The 19,175-nt window shown below is 35.0% G+C and overlaps 1 protein-coding gene across 3 annotated transcripts in view; it reads left to right on the top strand.

The window, feature by feature from the left end:
* Positions 1 to 19,175, top strand: part of MDFIC (MyoD family inhibitor domain containing) — a 266,306-nt gene that overhangs the window by 112,811 nt on the left and 134,320 nt on the right. The gene's annotated exons all lie outside the window — the stretch shown is intronic.

The raw sequence follows: 19,175 nt of genomic DNA on the forward strand, positions 1-19,175 counted from the left end.
AATATTGGATACTAGTGGCCAGGTTATTTGGTGGCAGTGGTTGGCTGCTGAACAGAGGAGGATGCTTGCTGATTTTATTTTCAAAAATTATTTGGGTAAATGTTATATGTTAAATAAAACAAACTGTAATTTTAATAACGAGTAATGGGACTGGAGAAATTCCATTTATTCCCCAAGAATCCTGTCAGAGAAATTCTCTGAAATGGAGGTACTTAAAATATAGTCCACATACTCCCAGATGCTCCTTAGAGCCTTTCAAGATCAAACAAACTATTGTCATAGAAAGAGTAAGTCATTACTTGAACTTTTTCCCCATCATGTTGATGTTTATGCACTTATGGCAAAACTTTCCTTAATACAGGGCATGACATCGGTACCAAAATGCACAAAAGTCATTGCCTTTATGACAGAATCAGCTGGTATTAAAAGACAGGCCACTTTTACTTAAGAATATCTTGGATGAAGCAGTACTGCTTAATAATTATATTAAATCTCAATTCTTAGGCCACAAGACTTTCTAAATTTTCTGTTTGACAAAATTGGAAAAAAATATTTCTGTGTGCCACAATAAAATGATTGTTTTGAGAAAAAAAAATACTTGTGTGATTGGGTCTTGAGAAGAACAAGCCACTTTTTACATGTTGGACTATTTTTACTTGAAACAATTACTAATAGAAAAATTTAGGGCTATTCAAAATTGGGTAAAGTAACAGATTTCATTCCTGAAAATGAATGAAGTCCGTCGCTTTGGAGAAAACAGCTGTCAGTATTTATCGAGAATTATGGAATTTGAGATTTCAAGTGAATGTTAGAAGTTTTGAACACTTATATCCATTACTCAAAATCTCTTTGTTTCAAATGAAATCAATGAAAACAGCAACAAATGAAATTTTAAAAATATTTTAGAGTGGAATGTGTCAATATTTGGATGATCCATATCAGGGAGACACGCTTCCAATGACCAATGAATGATGTTAAAAAATTGTGGAATGGTAAAAGACTATTCAAAGTGTAAGATAGGTCAGTGGATTTTAATGTAACAGTATAAAAAGTGTATTAACATGGTTTCCAGTTCCTAAATTTCAAATAGCCTTTAAGAAACTAGTGTGTGTAATTATATATATAATAAAATTATATATAACAAAATTACACATATAATATGTAAAATGTCATGTATATAAATAAAATGATATACAATTCTTATGTATAAGGAGCATCAAAGAAGTATATCTAAAATTATTTGAAAAAAGCATTACAATACTCTTTCTTTTTCTATCAAAATAATCTGTGTGAATCTGTATTTTCTTCCTGTACATAGTATTTCAACTTAAACCCCATATTGCAACAAATTGGATATAAATACAGACATTAGATTCTAATTCTTATCTGTTAAGCCAGACATGAAAGAGATTTGCAGAAACGTGAAGCAGTGTAACTTTTCTTCCTAAATATTTTTGTTTTAGAAGATATTGCTATTTTTCAGCAAAAATATGTTGCTTACATTAATAATATGATGGGTTTAATACTGTTATTTTTGAATGAGTTCATAGATAGCGTTTCTAAAAATTCCTTGGCTCTAATTTCTAACATGGAAACTATGGACAGATATAACCAACATAAACAAAAATTCTTCAGAGCTCTCCTTGAATTTTAAGAGCATAGAGGTAACTTGAAGTTAAATATTAGAGAATCACTACTCCAAACTACAGCTCAGATCAAGCCACTACCTTTTATATGAATCTTTAGTAAAATTTTAGATTTGAAAATAGTAGAAAAAAATCATTCAGAATAAAAGTAGGTGATATGAATTCACAAAAATTAAAGGATTATAGCTCCAAAAACACAAAAACAAAATTAGGGTAATTAGGAACATTTTTAATGTAACAAACATTAAGAGACAAGGTATTCTTATTCTGTATATGAGAATACAATGCTTTTATAATAGTCAATCTCCAATTTTAAAACATTTTCTCTCTAGTTCTCACTTTCTTAAGAAGATATACCAATACTAGTGGTCTCTCTAATTAGTGAGATTGGGATTCTTTAGTGATTTTTTTACCTTCTTTTTGTAGTGTTTTCCAAGTTTCTACACATTATGCCAGCAAAAACAGTTGCTAAGGCCAGCTATCTTCAAAATTATTTTCTACTTGATGATTCCTCTACATTGATACTCTTTACTATGAAAAACCAAAACTGAATCATCCTGAATCTGTACAATTATTTGAATAAAACAATTGAAGCTTAAACGTATTTATATATAATTTCCTTCATAGACAATGATAATTATAGATGGTTTTGATGCTTGCTCCAAACATATAGCACTTTTACAATAATAAAGTGTATTTATATTTAACTTTTATAACACAGAGTCCAATTGTTAGGGTATTAATAAATGTCTTTGGTTATTACCAATTCTTATTTAAAAAACAAGAATTACTTGATAAGAGAATGAAATGAAAAACAGTTGTTTAAAAGGTTTGAGTAGTGAATATTGATTTAAATTAGTCAGACCATATCAGTGTCCTATTATTAAGACATATCAATAATTGTTCATATTTGATTGTACATGATTTGGGAGATTAGCTGGATAATTTGAATTGTAAAAGGATTGGAGTTCAACTTGTTTTTATTTACTAACTTTTATTTCAGTGTAACAAGATAAATAAGAAGGAAAAAAATAAGCTTTAGAATTGTCTTTTTTGTTTGCATAATAGCATTTCAACATTTCTGTAATTTTTAACAATTAAAAATTTGAAGGATAAGTTAAAAGTGAAAAGATACAATATTTTACTTTACATATGTTTTTGGAGTTAAGTCATATTGCAATATCTTTGCTCTACAAACCTTCAAATCTCCTGGAATAACTTTGTGGCAGTTTAAAGATGTTGGTTTATGTACAGTTTTTATTTCTTTTGGATTTCTTAGAAAAACAGTAACTAACCATACTGAACCAGACTTAATCAAATCCAACTTCTCCTCCCCAAACAGCTTTTGAATATTTTATAGAAATATTGTTTGGAAGAACTTGGAAGTGAACACTTTGTGCTATTCTCAGCCAGAGTACACTCTGGTATTCTTTGAGCAATAAAATGATGAGGCTACTATTAGTAAATTTTTCTTACCTGCTCTGAGTCTGAAAAATAGTTATGCTTCCTGTGATATTGCCAAAGAACTTGCCTCATCAGAGTTGTCTTTAGAGAGTTTTGTCTATGTTATGTTCAACAGCCAACAGACTCCTCTCCCGGGTGATTAAATTTACCATAATTATAATTGTTTTTCTTTGTGAATTACCCAATATCTAGTGTTTCCATAATTTCATCTTTACCAGACAATGGAGTCCACTTTTATTATAGCTGTCTATAGTTAACAAGCCAGAAGGAATTCTTATCTATTGGAAGTTCTTTTCTTCATGCTGAAATCCAGCCCCAATTTTGTCTCTTTGTTTCTCACTGTTCTTCCATTTCTCAGCTGCTTTTTGATTTCTTTCACTTGGTTTGCACCAGTATTCACTTCTTCATCTGAGACAGCTGCTCAGATTGCCATTAGGTCAGAAGTCACAAGCTTCCTTTAACATTAGTTTGCTTTTCAGCTTTCTGAGCTAAGCCCATTGAACAGATGTTCATATTTGTTGTTCAGCAAGTTAGGGACCATTATAAGAAAGAATTATTTAAGGGTTGCTCAACCCTTGATAGTTATTCTCATAAAAGTAAAAATCTTAAAACAGTTGAAGGGCACTTGTTCTTTCTCCTTTTTTCTTGCTGGCTGGTTTGATCAATGTGTCTACCCATGTCGAGGTATTGAAGAGGTCTCATTTTCATGTTTATTTCTCCCAAATGGAATAGAACTTTTTGTATGCGTTCATTCAACTTTGCTCCTACATACATTTTTATTTTAATCAAAAGCTTTCTTGGAGTGAGTGAAGGCCTCCTACAGAGCTAGTTTATGTCTTTAAAAGCTTTGTTTATCACCCAGAGTGATAGTCTATCATACAGGATTCATTTTGGTTCAAGGACATATTATTGTCTTGATTGGGCTTATACATCAAAGGAAAGAATTAAAGGATTCTGATGAAAACTTTCCACCCGACACACAGGTGGCTGAAAGTGTGTGCTATCTTTTCTTGGGTCCTTTTGTCACCTTTCTTAGCTTTCTTGTTTTGAAACATGATAATAGTAGTATTTGAGTTTTCTGGGGATTTTTGTTCTATATTGCATGCTGTGAAAGGATTTTTCTAGGTTCTGCTTCTGGGCTCCCTCTGATCTTATGATGTTAAACACACTGCTGTCTTCCCTCGGCATTACTCTCATCATTTTCTTCTCCACTTGTTCCACTTCTGTCCTGTATATGTGGGAGGGGGCTGTATAGAAGATGTGAGAGGAAATTTAGTAGAATGGCAGGGTAGGGGGATGTCAGGGAATCACACTGTTGAAAAAAAGGCCTCCACAACTTCTAAAAGAAAAAAGGATAGGCTGTACTGGTCTTTGCATTTTTTTTTCCCAACATAACCACAAAAGTTTTTTTCCCAATGAGGCCTTTAAAAAAGAAATATTGTCACTTTTCTTTGAATTTTGATACCATGTAGTTCCTGTAGTTGTGTCCCAAATTCATGAAAATTCATGGTTTGTTTCCAAACAGTAGAGAATAATTTATGGAACTCCATCTCGTATTTTCTGGTAAGACCAATGTCACTTTGACCTTGAAGAACTGTGTGAATTGTAATGAAAATAAATATTTCAGTAAAGCATGACATCATATCTTGACTCATTTTCTATTGTGTGTGTTTAAGGAAATACTAGAACTTCCTTCTGATAGTTTCAATACCTAGGGAAATATGTTGACATTTTTCTTCTATCTTGCCCTAGGGTCATGTTTTAAAATTCCACTCAATATTAGAAACAGATTTAGTCAGTCAACAACAACAAAGAGAAAGAACGTTGGATTTTCTGGGGGGCTGGATATCGTTTTTAAATTATCCTCCTTATGACAGTCACTTTGGTGAGGAATATATAAACAGATGAACAGCAAGGGAAGTGAGACATTGACAAATACATTAAAGAGTAATTTAATATCAATCAAATATCATGCATATAAGATCTTTCCACGATCACTTTCTCAAATTTAAGGATGCAGTTTAATCTGTCTTTCATAGTTCTTTTCTGGAATGAGGGGTTAGGATTATATAATTAAAACAATCTGCATGTGCTAACATAAATGTGATTGTTTTAGACACAAGGAGTAAATTTAATACTAATCACAGTAAGACTTATAAGTAATCAGACTTTTGGATACCACTTCCTTCACACTTCATAATCATCAGAAATATCTTACATTCATTAAAGAACTTAACACAGTTTCTGGCACATATATCTAGAAGTGAGATATAAATAAATATATGATTTTGTTGAGTAAATCAATTAGAGAATATGCAAAGTAAATTAAGTACCCAACAACTTTTGTTTCTGTCTATGCTGATAAGAGAAACAAATGTGTAGCAGACAAATGGAAAAGAAAGACTGAACAAACCAAAAACTGGCAAAAATTAACTGCTTTACCAGCTCCCTAGTGAAATACAAGTGTATTTGTGAGTAAAAAGTGGATGTTGCTAAAATCTCAACTTTCAACATTAGTGCATGGAAAGGATTGTAGTTTGTATTTTAAGATCTCAGGAGGACATTCATAATTGCTCTTACTAACTTATTCTAATGATGGCAAGTTTTCTCTCTCTCTCTCTCTCTCTCTCCAGGTTATAGCACATTATAACTGTTGCAAATAAAGCTCCTCTCGTTTCTCGTTTTATTTATTCATTTATTTTCTTTTATCCACATACCCCACTCTCATTCTTTCCATCTTTGCATATATTGTGTAAAATGTGTCTTGTCAGTGTTTTTACATACAGTTTTTAATTTTAGTAAATGATATTGCCTATGGAGTCATCCTAAGCCTTTTCCCCTCACATTGATTTTTTAGGACCTATTCATGTTGCTTTATGTGTATTTAATGCATATTTCTGCATTAAATGCATTATTTCTGATACTCCATCTATATTACGTAGTTTACTATGGCTTGGAAAAATGGACTCGAGGATGGTGGGAAGAATATGGTGGTAACATAGGAGATGAAACCAGAGAGCATGAAATGCTTTGTACAACATGACAGGGCATTTTTACTTTAAATTTTAGGCCACATTTTCCATTAGACTTACCCAAAATTATGAATTAATATTCCTGAACCTTACCCACAGAGATTCGGCCTACCCACGGGGCTTAAATATTTCTGTTGATTATGTTTTCACTACATGTCATGTTGATTTCTGTCCTTGAAATCAGTAGCAAGGGAGGGTTTTCATTCCTAGATCTGAGTTTTAAAATCATAAAATGTGAGAATAGAAAAGTGTTTAAAACGTTTTGTTTAAATCGTAAGACCAATAAAGTTTAAACTTGGGGGTAGTGGGAGTTGAGGCCGTCATGTGTCAACCAGTCATCTTAGCCTAGGTCAAGACTATTACATTCCTATGCTGTGTTGAAGAAACATGATCATCCAGCGTCTTACTTTTAGTATCTAGGAGAAAATAAATATTAGTCCAGTAGGCCCTTGGCTTTATAAACAAATAAATGAATGAATAAATAAATGGAATAAAGGGATCAATATTTTCAGATGATCCTTAGGCATATTAAAGTTTGAGATTTGGGGAATAGGCAGCTAACAAAATTAACATATGCTGTGCAATTTTATAACTACCCACTACTTGTGGCTATTTAAATGATAAGTAATTAAAAATAAATACACTTAGAAATTTAGTTTCTCTATTGCAGTAGCCAAATTTTATTTCTCCAGTAATCACATGTGTCTAGTTACTACAATGGACAGTGCATATAAAAAGGCTTCTCATCATTATAGAAAGTATCATTGAGAGCCGTGTTTTAGAAAGATCATTCTAGTATCAAGCAAGAAGATGAAATGAGAGCAAGACTTGAGTCTAGTTAAAAGAACATTTTAAAGGCCAAAGAAGAGTGTCGAGAAGATAATGGTCACAGCTCAGCGCCTGTGGCTCAAGCGGCTAAGGTGCCAGCCACATACAACCGAGCTGTCGGGTTCGAATCCAACCCAGACTTGCCAAATAACAATGACGGCTGCAACCAAAAAATAGCCAGGCGTTGTGGCAGGCACCTGTAGTCCCAGCTACTTGGGAGGCAGAGGCAGGAGAATCACTTGAGCAGAGGAGTTGGAGGTTGCTGTGAGCTGTGATGCCACCATACTCTACCCAGGGCGATGGCTTGAGGCTCAGTCTCAGGGAAAAAAAAAAAAGATAATGGTCACCATTATTGAGTATTGAAGAGTGATTAGGATCAAAACTGATCTACTTGATTGACTACCAGGTCATAAGTAGCCTGTCAGATCAGTGTCGGTAGAGTGGTGGAAGCCAATGGCAGAAATGCGAGGAGGCTGAAAGGAGAAAACAGACTTTGAAAAAGGCTCAGCTGTTAGCAGGAGAAAAGAGGGAAATAAACAGAACCTAATGCAGAGTTGTGCAAAGGTTCTTTAATTGTAGGTGATTTATCATATTTATCCACCAGGAAAGAGGATCAGTGCAGAGGGAAAGGAAATAACAGGAGAGAAGTTAAGAGTAGACAAAAGTTTTCCCTTTCTGATCCTGTGTTGGACCTTATCTCTGCTCCAATGTTGGAAGACACTGATGGGCTGGGGTTGTGGGTGCATTTGTTCACCACTCTGATGTAGGAGCCTGTCTGATGCACTTGCTCACGTAGTACAGACGCCACAGACCACAGACAGCACAGGTTGTATTCTTTCTGCTTCCGGGTGGGCCAGGTGTTTTGATGTGACAGATGATTGTGCTTTGTATTTGTACAGTGGTGCTTGTAGGAAAATGGCTGCCCCAAATAAATAAGAGCTGGGGTGGGAGTATAGAGGTGACAGAAAAATTAGATTGGAAAGGAAATGTTTATAATTTGATGGCCAGGAAGTGATGACAATGGGTTTTCTTTCCATATGCAAAATAGTTTTCATTGTGAAAATAAGGACCACAAAAAAAAAAAAGAAAGAAAGAATAAAGGATATTTCAAACCAAAAAAAAAATTACTCCAAAATCCCAGAACCATATTTCAACAAGCATTGATGAGTACATATAATATTGTCAGCACGCCTCAAGGTACAGTTAATAAATACAGTATTGTTGGCTTTCAAAAAACCACATTTCATTTGTGAAATTAGACATTAGCTTCCAAAATTAAGTGGTAAACAGCTAGTTAAATTCATGGTATACCCTGTGTTATAGAACTTTAGGTGCTGGGGATCAGCCCCAAACTCCACCATGGGTTCTTTCCCAGCCCCATCCTCCACTGGCAGGATGAGAGGATCAGGCAAAATAGAGAGTCAAATCACAAGGAGAAAGTTTTCTAAGAAGCTGTCCAGGGGGCTGTCCACCTCTAAGCATGAGGAGTGGTGGAAGCCCCTAGCTTTTTTTTAAGTGTCAATCTAACAGGGGAAGACGAAACCCTTATGTCATAGTTCTTCCTGGACTTGCATTTTCTAACCAAGCTATTTCTTTAACCTATAGCATTAATTAGACTGATTACCTTTTACTATTATTTCTCTAAGTTATTTATGATCTTAACACAAACAGAGCATGGGGCAGGGAACACAGTCCAGGAGCAGGATATCAAAGCAGACCCCAATCAGACCATGTACACAAATCTCAGGAGTGGTGACTAAGCCCCCAGGAAGCCTTGTGCTCAGACGATTTGGTGCTTCTGTCCATACTGAGATGACAGATGAAAGGAGATATTTTTCTTCTTATCTTCCTAAGATACTTTTTCTCTCTTAACATGATTTAGGAGCTTGCTCTGTCTCCAGCGCTTTCTGCATTCCCTCTCCAACTCCCCAAACGCACTCACTCTTCCTGAGAGGGCAGCCCCACCCCAGCACGCCTTGTCTTTCAGTGCCTCTGAGCCAAGATGCACTGGGGGTGGGAGAAGCTCCAGCAAGCCAGTCTGCTTGAAAACACCAGGCTTTTAGGCTGTCGCACTTTGCAACAGATTTTACGTTTCTCTGATCCACTTCTGTCCTGTTTCTGTTCCCTTTTGCCTATCATTTGCAATCATTTTCTTAATTCAATTCCTAACCTTACTTATAAGAAACAATTGAAAATTGGTTTTAAACTCATTAAATCATTATTTCTAGCAATGCAAGCATGTCAAGGTATGACTCTTCCCTTAAGTACCCACATGTCCACCTGCATTCACATAATGCAATGAAGTTTCTTGGTTGAAACTCAAGACGTTGAGGGATGGCTGGTATTTGTAAAAGGAAAATAGTTAAAGAAGAATACATGAGGAAGATAAAAGGTTGAATGTATCAGTGAAAGTCTGATTTAATGAACTGAAAAGTATTTGCCAGTTTAGATGGATGTAATAGCAAAAATAAAGTCTTTAAAAAATTTTATTCTTGGGCGGCACCTATGGCTCAGAGAGTAGGGTGCCAGACCCATATACTGAGGGTGGTGGGTTCAAACCCGGCCCCAGCCAAACTACAACAAGAAAATATCCAGGCATCATGGCAGGTGCCTATAGTCCCAGCTACTCCAGAGGCTGAGGCAAGAGAATCACCTAAGCCCAAGAGCTGAAGGTTGCTGTGAGCTGTGACGCCACAGCACTGTACCGAGAGTGACAAAGTGAGACTCTATCTCTTAATAAAAAAAAAAACAGTTTTATTCTCTACCTTTTAAAGATGATAATGCTCATTGCATTGAATGTGGAAGACACAGAAAAGTCAAAGAAAAAAATTAAAAGGACTTATTACCCAACCACTGAGGTTAGTTATTGACATTTTATTACATTTTCTAAATCATTTCCTATTTATAAAATTATTGTCTGCAAAATTTTAAAACATACTCCGGTGTGTAGAGTAATGAGTACACGAACATGGTTGTGTTTAAGCCTAGAACCTGTGACTATTTTAGGTTGTATATTGCCAATTTACATATACAAGGCAAGAGCAAATTCAGGATACAAGTGGCATTAACTTTGCTACTTGTAAAGTCCACTTTAAATCATATCACTGATCTTAAAATAAGGTGATTACCCCAGATTATCTTGGTGGCCCAGTAAGCATAAGGTCCTTTAGATTGGAAGTGAGGGCCAAAGAGTCAGTAGCTAAGCAATAAAATGTGATAAAAACTAGATCAACCATTGGTGCCTTTGAAGATGGAAGGGGACCCTGAGCCAAAAAAAAAATGCAGGCCCTAGCCCCTGGAAGCTGAAAACAGGTTCTTCTTTAAAGGTTCTAGCAAGAAAGTAGTATTGCCCAATGAGACTCATTTCAGAATTTAAGTTTCAAAATATTAAGTGGCTAAAAATGTTTTAGGTTACATGGATCACTTATCTAATGCTTGAGACTTAATTAAAGATGTGCCCATCGTCTGAATTATGTTCATAGTACCTGTTAGGTAAATTTTTGCCCCTCTCCTTATAGTCTCTTTCTCCAGTTGATTTCCAGTGAGTTTTACTAACCTCTGTGCACACATACACTCATCGGTTAGCTCCAATTTAATAGTGAGTGTGTGTCATGTTTGTTTTTCCAGTCTTAATTTATCTTTTTAATGGCTGAATAGTACTCCTTGGTATACATGTACCACATTTTATTACTTTATTTATAAAGTGATGGGCCCTTGGGTTGATTCCACATCTTTGTGATTGTGAATTGTGCTGCAATAAATATATTTTCAGAGAAAAATCTTTTTTTTTTTTCTTTCGGGTGAACACCCGATAGTGGGATTGCTGGATTGAATGGTTAGCCTACTTTCAGTTCTTTGAGGAATCTCCTTATTGTTTTCCATAGAGGTTGCACTAATTTGCAGTCCCAACACTGGTGTATAAGCACTCTTTTCTGCATGCACACCAGCATCTATTGCTTTTGGACTTTTTAATAAATGCCCTTCTATCAGGGGTAAAGGGGTATTTTGTTGTTTTAATTTGCATTTAAATGATGAGATATCGAACATTCTTTTTTTATGTTTATAAGCCATTCAACTCTCTTCTTTTGAGAAGCTTCTGTTCATGCCCTTTGCCCAATTTTTAATAGGTTTTTTTTTCCCTTGCTTATTTGCTTGAGTTCTTTGTAAATTCTGGTTATTAGCCCTTATTGGATGTGTAGCTTGCATGTGTAGTTTGCTCTATCAATTGTTTCCTTAGCTGTGCAGAACCTTTTGGTTTAATAAAATCTAATTTATTAATTTTTGTTGTTGCCACAATAGCCTCAGTGTGTTTTTCAAAAATTTTTGGCCTAGACTGATATCTAGAAGAGTTTTACCTACATTTTACTCTGGAATTCTTATGGTTTCATTCTTTTGATCTAAGTCTGTTCCCCATCTTGAATTAATTTTTTGTGACTGGTGAGAGGTAGGGGTCCTGTTTCATTCTTTGGCCTGTGGCTATCCAATTTTTCCAGCACCATTTATTGAATAGGGCTTCTTTTGCCCAGTGTATATTGTTGTCTACTTTGTCAGAGATTAGTTGATTTGGGCAAATGGTTTTATATCTGCATTTTTTCTTCTGTTTCATTCATCTATGTCTCGATTTTTGTACCACCACCATGCTGTTTGGTAACTATAGCCTTGTTCCATAGTTTGAAGTCTGGCAACATGATGCCTCCAGATTTGTGCTTTTTGCTTAAGATTGTTTTGGCTGTTCAGGCTCTTGTCTGGTTCCAAAGAAAGCATAGAACTATTTTTCTAGGTTTATGGAGTATGACTTTGATAATCTGATGGGGAGTGCATCAAAGCTGTGAATCATTTTCGGTAGTATGGACATTTTAACAGTGTGATTCTGCCTATCCATGAACATTCTATCTTTATTCGCTTGTTTGAATCCTCTGCAGTTTCTTTCCTCAAAGTTTTATAGTTCTCCTTATAGACATCTTTCACCTCCTTGTTTAAGCATATTCCTAGGTGTTTTATTTTCTTTGTAGCTATTGTGAATGGAATTGAGTCTTTGATTTGACTCTCAGCTTGACTGTTTTTAATATTAGTATATAAAAATGCTACTGATTTATGTACATTGATTTTGTATCCTGAGATTTTGCTGACTGTAGTTATTAATTTCAGACTTCTGACCCCCAGGACTGTAAACTAATAAGTCAGTGTTGTTTTTTAATGACTAAGTTTATGGTATTTTATTACAGCAGCAATAGGAAACTAATACATATTTATAATTTTATAACAAAATTTTACATTAAATCAGAAGTACTTCTTTATAGCTTTAAATGTTTTAATAACTGTATGTTTAATGGTTGTATAATAATCATTCAGTATATCACAATTTTTATAAAGACCTATTTTGAGCATTTAAGTAATTCTCCACTCTCTGTTTCAGTAACTAATTGTCTGAAAACTTTAAAAATGTATTTCCTGAATTCATCCTTCCTTAAGGAAATGAATAGAATTATAATTATACTGCTAATGGCACTTTTTAAAGGTTTTCAGGTATTTCCTGATTGCTTTTCAAAAAGGTTGTTGACTTCCAACAAACAGTCCATTGCCTGATGACATCACTGAAAACAAGTTTTCCAGCTTGATTTTGGCAACATGGAATCTCATTTTCAAAAGGCTCTAATTTACTCTTCCTAGTTTGCCTTTCAAATCATGCTGTGGATAACTTTAATTTTAACTTTCATACAATCAAAAATTTGTCTTTTCAAAAGTAAAGAAAAAATTTTGACTTTCTTTTCCTTTTTCTAACAACATTGCATACCTAGTGAATCTTCTTTAGATCCTAGCTTACACATGTGGACCTTTTGAAGTGTTTTGCATATCAATAAAAAACAATGTTTATAGGAGTCTTAGATAAGATCCAGTAGGATAGGTGGGTTAACTCTTGGAAAACTATCCTAATAATGCAAGGATGAGATGTACATAAGGTGTTCTGATTACAACTCTAATTTGAAAATTCAAAATCTGAAACTTTGGAGCACTGACATGGACACTGAATACCCAATGTTGTTTGTTCTGATTGTTTAACAACTGACATAGATATTCTGATAATGCTAGTGATGATATTTTAATGGTAAATCATACTTTTTACTGTTAAGTACTTCTGTGTGAATAACCATAAGAAAATGATTACATATTGATAGCACAAAAAGGTCAGAGACAGGAGTGAGGGATGCTAAACCACCAGATTGTCCACATGGTTGGCTGAGATAGTGACATCTTTGCATTTTCAAATGCACAACATACACAAACTTTGTTTCATGCACAAAATTATTTAAAATATTGCATAAATTTACCTTTATGCCATATGTGTCAGTATATACAAATATAAATAAATTTTTATTTTGACTTTGGTTTCTTCTCCAAGCTATTTCATTATGTATATGTAAAACTCAAAATCTGAAAAAGTCCAAAGTCCAAAACAATTTTGGTCTAAAGAATTTCAAATTAGGGATACTCAAGCTGTACTTTGTTTTAGGTGGTAGATGTAGGAAAGAGGAAAAAAATTACACAATACATATTTTGAAAGAATTGTTAAGACATTTCAAAGATCGCCAAGATACATGAGATAAAGGACTATGAATCAGAGGTTTCTGGTTTTAATCCAGAGTGACTGACAGACTTATGAATTTAGAATTGAAATGCTTAAATCGGGTAATGACAGAGGAAATTTTGGAAGCATTTCATTTGGGGGAAGTAGACACACAACAAATTGAAAATTGGCAGATATCTTGAGATGAGGAATTAGAGTTTAGGGTAGAGGAAGGGGCCAAAAATATGGCTTTGGATGCAGAGGAGAAGGAAAGTACCTGAATTAAGAAAACAAATACATTATTTGAAGGAGATACTCAAAGAGAAAGGAGCAGAAACTCTAGGTTTGGGCAATTCTCTTCCTTCCTTTCAGTATCCACCATGTTTCACATCCACTTAAATATAAGTTAAAATGAAGAAGCAGATGTAGATATCACACCACACAACCCTTTCCTTATAGTTAACGAGCTCAGAGCATATCTTTCTGAGAGTTAGGCTGTTCTCTTTTTCTATGTTACCACAGTCTTCCAGTCTCTTTTCAACACAGAAGTTCTAACTTTTCTGTTTCAGTAATATCAGTCTTCTGCTGAAAACCTCTAAAAGTCAAAGTTCTTTACAAGATGGCCTCCAGTCCCAACACCATTGCATGTTCTATTCACATCCACTCTGCTCTCTCCTCTCCTTGGTAGATTGCAACTTCCCTTTTTTTTAGCCATCTAGACTCCTTGATATTCCTCAGCATCCGATTCATGCTCTCATCTCAGGACCATAGGCCTCTTCCTGAAATGTGCCTCCCTACTCAGCCCCCGATTTCTCAAGTCTTAGTTCACATTTCACTTTCTCAATGAAGCTTACCCTGAGAATTATATTTCCTCCTCTGAGTAAAATCAAAACTTCAGACCCTTAGTCTAGTTCTTTTTATCCATTGCATATTCCCCTTAAAACACTAATTTGCTACATTTATTGCGTTTTTCTTTATTCTTCATGTTAGCCACAGCAAGGCATATAGTAGGTACTCAATAACTATTTGTTGAATTATTTCTTTTCATAAACTAAGTAACTTCAGCTATTTTTCACTATTCCTGTTAAATACCTTTGCCATTTTTGTCAGAGTTTAGTATCAAGCCCTTAGGAAGAATTTTTTTTTTTATCTTCCTTCTCAAAATAACCTTATAAGAGCAGCCATCCTGTTGCTAATGTTTCTAGGATTTTTGTATTTGCATTTTTCCATAATATAAACCCTTGAATTGATTGTCTAAATGACAGCTGTCTAGGAAATGGTACTTACCAGCTACTTGCACCTGTCTTGTTGATTTTTGGTGGCTCGGATTATTTTGTCTGGTTCACTTCATAATTTCTTGAGAAACTTGGCAAAAACTTTTCCAATGGCATAAAAATTTTTTCTGTGGTCTTGCTAATTTCTAAAAAATTAGGCTAAAAATAAAAGGCAGAATTATTCCAATACACAGAAGTCTTTAGTGCTGTGATTCATCGACTCAATTCTACTAGATCATAAACTTATTTTACTTATATACTTATACAGGCTGGTGAAAAGGAATCTGCAAAAATACCACAAAATGAAATGCCTTCTCTATTGCAAGCCTGGCATTTGTGTAGAGCTAAGGATGTCTCTTGCAAATTCTCTTAAATTTTTCTATAAAACAAAGGCCTGAAGTACTAAATTTGAAAATGTCAACAAAACTACTCATAAAAAATTAAAAAGTATATTGTAGAAAGGCCTTGCAATGGCACCAAAAATCTTCAGATGCTTTCAGATAATTAGTGGATGAAGTAAGGCTCAAGAACAATTGTAAGACTCCTCAACTTTTATTCTTATATCCAAGCCCCTGTCCTCTCAATTACCTAGAAATTCATATGCTAGTTACTCTTGGTATCTTGCTATACCCATCTCCCTGAAAGTACCATATTCTATGATATCAACATTTGAACTTTAGAGATAAAAGGAAAATTAGAGATTATTAGTGTAATTCTCATATTGTCTTAGTTTTTTTTTTTACTATTATAATAAAATATATATTTATACTGAGCAGCTTATAAACAACAGAAATGTGTTCCTTAATGTTGTGCAGACTGAAAAGTCCAAGGTACAAGTTCCAGAAGGCCAATGTCTGGTTAAAGCCTGTTTCTCGGTTCATAGATGGCGTCTTTTTACTATGTCCTCATATGATGGAAAGGAGAATGAGCTCCCTTGGGTCTATTTTATAAGGGCACTGATCTCATTCATAAGAGCTTTGCTCTCGAGACTTAGTCACCTCCCAAAAGCTCTACCTCTTAATACTATAACCATGGGTGTAAGGATTCTAGGATATAAATTTGGGGAGGGAAGAACACAAACATTGAGACCATAGTATACATCATTTGGGATACAGACTGGATCACAAGATGCTAGACTTATCTGGTGCCATTTCCATACTAAATCGCCATTCATATTTTTTAACTTAAACACATAAAATAAGGTTGAAAAATATGGTTCAGACTTTGACAGTCAGGTGGATAAAATATTATTTTCTTCAATTTGCAGATAAGGTAACTGAGACCCAGAAATTTTATAAACTCTCCCAATGTTATAGTGAAATTGTTGCTAGAATCCATGCTGCTTAGTTCTTCATGCTCTTCGCTTTATAATTACACAAACAAAACTACTTAACATTAAGCATAATTGCAACTCATCTCAATTAATCTTCCACTCAAATGAATTGTTATTTTATTTATAAATATTTAGATAATTGTTGGCACTGGTGATAGCCTAAGATCTAGATTTCATATTTTGGAACACTATTCTTCAAAGTATAGGCGCTATAATTTTTGGTTGCTCATGAAATATTTATTAATGCTAATGCCAATAAAAATAATGCCATGGTGATTATACTCTTCAGTCATTAATGTTCTGAAAGAACTAATTTGCAAATTGGTACACTGTCACTCAAAGTGTTAATTTACCACATGTGGGTAGCCAATTACTCCTGGAATCAGGCTAGGCACAGTTGTCAAGGCCCTGGAGTTTTTCTCCCCTGTAGGATGCACATCCAATCAGTTTCTAAATCTTGTGGAGCTATTTCTACCAGCATCTCATCTCTCCTTCCTACCTCCTCCATAATATTGCCATGGCTACCACCTGAGTTCGTTTCTTTCTTATCTGTTGTTTAGTGAACTGTACAAGTAATTGATCCCTATGCTGTCATTCAGGCTCTATACAAAGCATTCCACATGACTGCCAGTGGCAGCTTTTCATCACATAGTTTTATTTCTTCACACACTCCTAAATAAACCTCAAACTCTAGACTTTCCCTGACACACCTTCATGTATACACACATGTACACACATAGCAATGACTGTCACTTTAGTGAACTTTGGGATCTGCCAGAGAACTTAAGCATACCCAGTCTGAGTAATTGACTTGGAGTGCATCTTTGTCACTGGGAGTTTTATGAAGCTTCCCAGGTGATTTTAATGTGTACTTAGGACTGAGAACCATTTTCTAAAACTTATTAAAAGAGGCAAATTGTTGTAGGAATGAAAATAACTTCTAATACTCAGAAAACTAGTAGTGATTTCTGGAATTTGCCATTAAAGAAAAGCATATCTCCAGTACATTAAGTAATACCACTCAATCTCATTTCCTCATCTATAAATGCATATGCAAGAATTGAGCCAGGTTAATTTATTCAACTAACATTAACATAGCATTTATTATATGCTTGGAGCTGTATTTAAAGCTGAAAATTTAGTCTCCTCTCTAATCAACCTCTCTCTTTATCATAGAGACAATGATAAATTAATCAATAAATAAAATAATTATAAATTGCCATTAAAACCTGTGAAGAAAATGACTGATGATATTTTGAGAAAAAATTGGGATGGGGATGGGTATTACAATATAGTTAGAAGTAATGCTTTTCATATGACCTTGGTCTCAACTTTGTCAACATGAACGAGAGAGATCACACTAATAGAAAGTAATAAAATTCCCTGAAAGGATCTCACGGACTGAAGATTCTTATTTATTCTGCTTCATTTTTTTTCTCCACTTTCTATACCCAAGTTTTGATAAAATATTCAAATATAATCCATTCCTTTGGACTCTTTGAAAGCAACAGTAGAGGTCAGTACTATACACTTAGGTGTAACAGGAATGGCTTCTTTTTCCTTACTAGAGATTGATGAAAACTGAGTACATTATTTCTGGAGCACAGTTTGTCTTCAAGTCAGTACAGATTTCTCTACCTTATAAGGTGTCCAGCATTAGTGATCCTTGGTTTCTAGTTCACACTGGCCTTGCTGACACGCCACTTTTTCCTGAGACCTTTTTTGTCTGGTTTATTATGATGAGAATTCTCAGGACCCATACAGGCCTGTCAGAGGGAATACTGGGGACAATTCCTAGTCTTAGGATGGTTTGTGCTTTATAAGTTATTCATGGAGCAGACAATCTGGATCCTTGTTAACAAGTCCAAATGGAATAAGACAAGAAGTGTGAGCCAAGATTCCAAGCCAAGTGGGTCTGGAACCACGAGTGGCTGCCAACTGGAAGGATCCCACAAGTCAAGGAGAAAACAGATTATTGAGAGTGAAAGTGGGGATGAGTCTGAGAGTCTAAGGAAATGCCTCAACACTGAAAATTTCTACTTTCTATCCAAAGTGATCCAATTTTGCTTCAGTTGTTCCATTCATTTTAAACACCAACTGCTTTTGATGCTTTTCTTAAATAGATGTGATTTTTCTAGTGCTCTTGAAAAATTTTCGGTAATTAATTTCCTCAGGCCTTATACATGTAAAAGGTTTCTCTGTCTCTTCAGTAATAATAATGATAACAACAACTAGCATTGGTGGAAGACTTGTCACCTGTCTGGTAGTGCGCCAAGATCTTAACGGTTTGGCCTTTGGTCTTCCTCTCTCTAATCTGAATTCTATGCCTGAACTTTGACTTTGAGAAAGTGCTTTTTAGCCAATTGCTTTGGGCAGAAGAAATATTTTGAGAGAATGAGCTACAGAAATTCCAATGCATTCTATGTGTTTTTGGAAAAGTAGTGACTTCCCTGTTCTCAGGATTTTGCCTGAAATATTTCCTATTAATAATCGTGTTTCGTGCCTCATTGGAGTTAAACAATCTCATCTCAATGGTCAAATATTATGGGCAAAAAATTTGTCAAGGTTAGGCTGATTGGCTCTGCCACTCTGAAGCCAGATAGCAAGGTCAGACATTGAGGGAATAAAGCAGCAGAACTCTAGGATCTGTGGTCCTAGAAATACAGAAGGGGACAATATTTTACAGTAATTGCTCTGAAAGTCCCAAAGAGCTTGTGCAGCGTTCTAGCTTGGACCATGAAGTCTCATCCACCCATGTGATCTGTAGCTCAGGAGTTACTGTATTCTCAGCACTTTTGCCTGTTGTTCTTGGAGTCACCTTCTTATGGAGAAGACCGAGAATCACTAGCTAAAGCCGAGACCCCTGGGGAATCAGCACCCCATTCTTGCTCCTGTTATCTCTGCTATCTTCCTCTGAAGATTGAGGAGCTGCCCTATTCACAGAAGCCCGAGCACCCTTTCGTTTTTTCAGTTCATTATGTGAATATTTTTTTAAGTTCCAGGCTTTATTGCTTTAAATATATGGCTATTATA

This window comes from Nycticebus coucang, chromosome 11 (genome assembly GCF_027406575.1).
Source record: "Nycticebus coucang isolate mNycCou1 chromosome 11, mNycCou1.pri, whole genome shotgun sequence".
Lineage (NCBI taxonomy): Eukaryota > Metazoa > Chordata > Mammalia > Primates > Lorisidae > Nycticebus > Nycticebus coucang.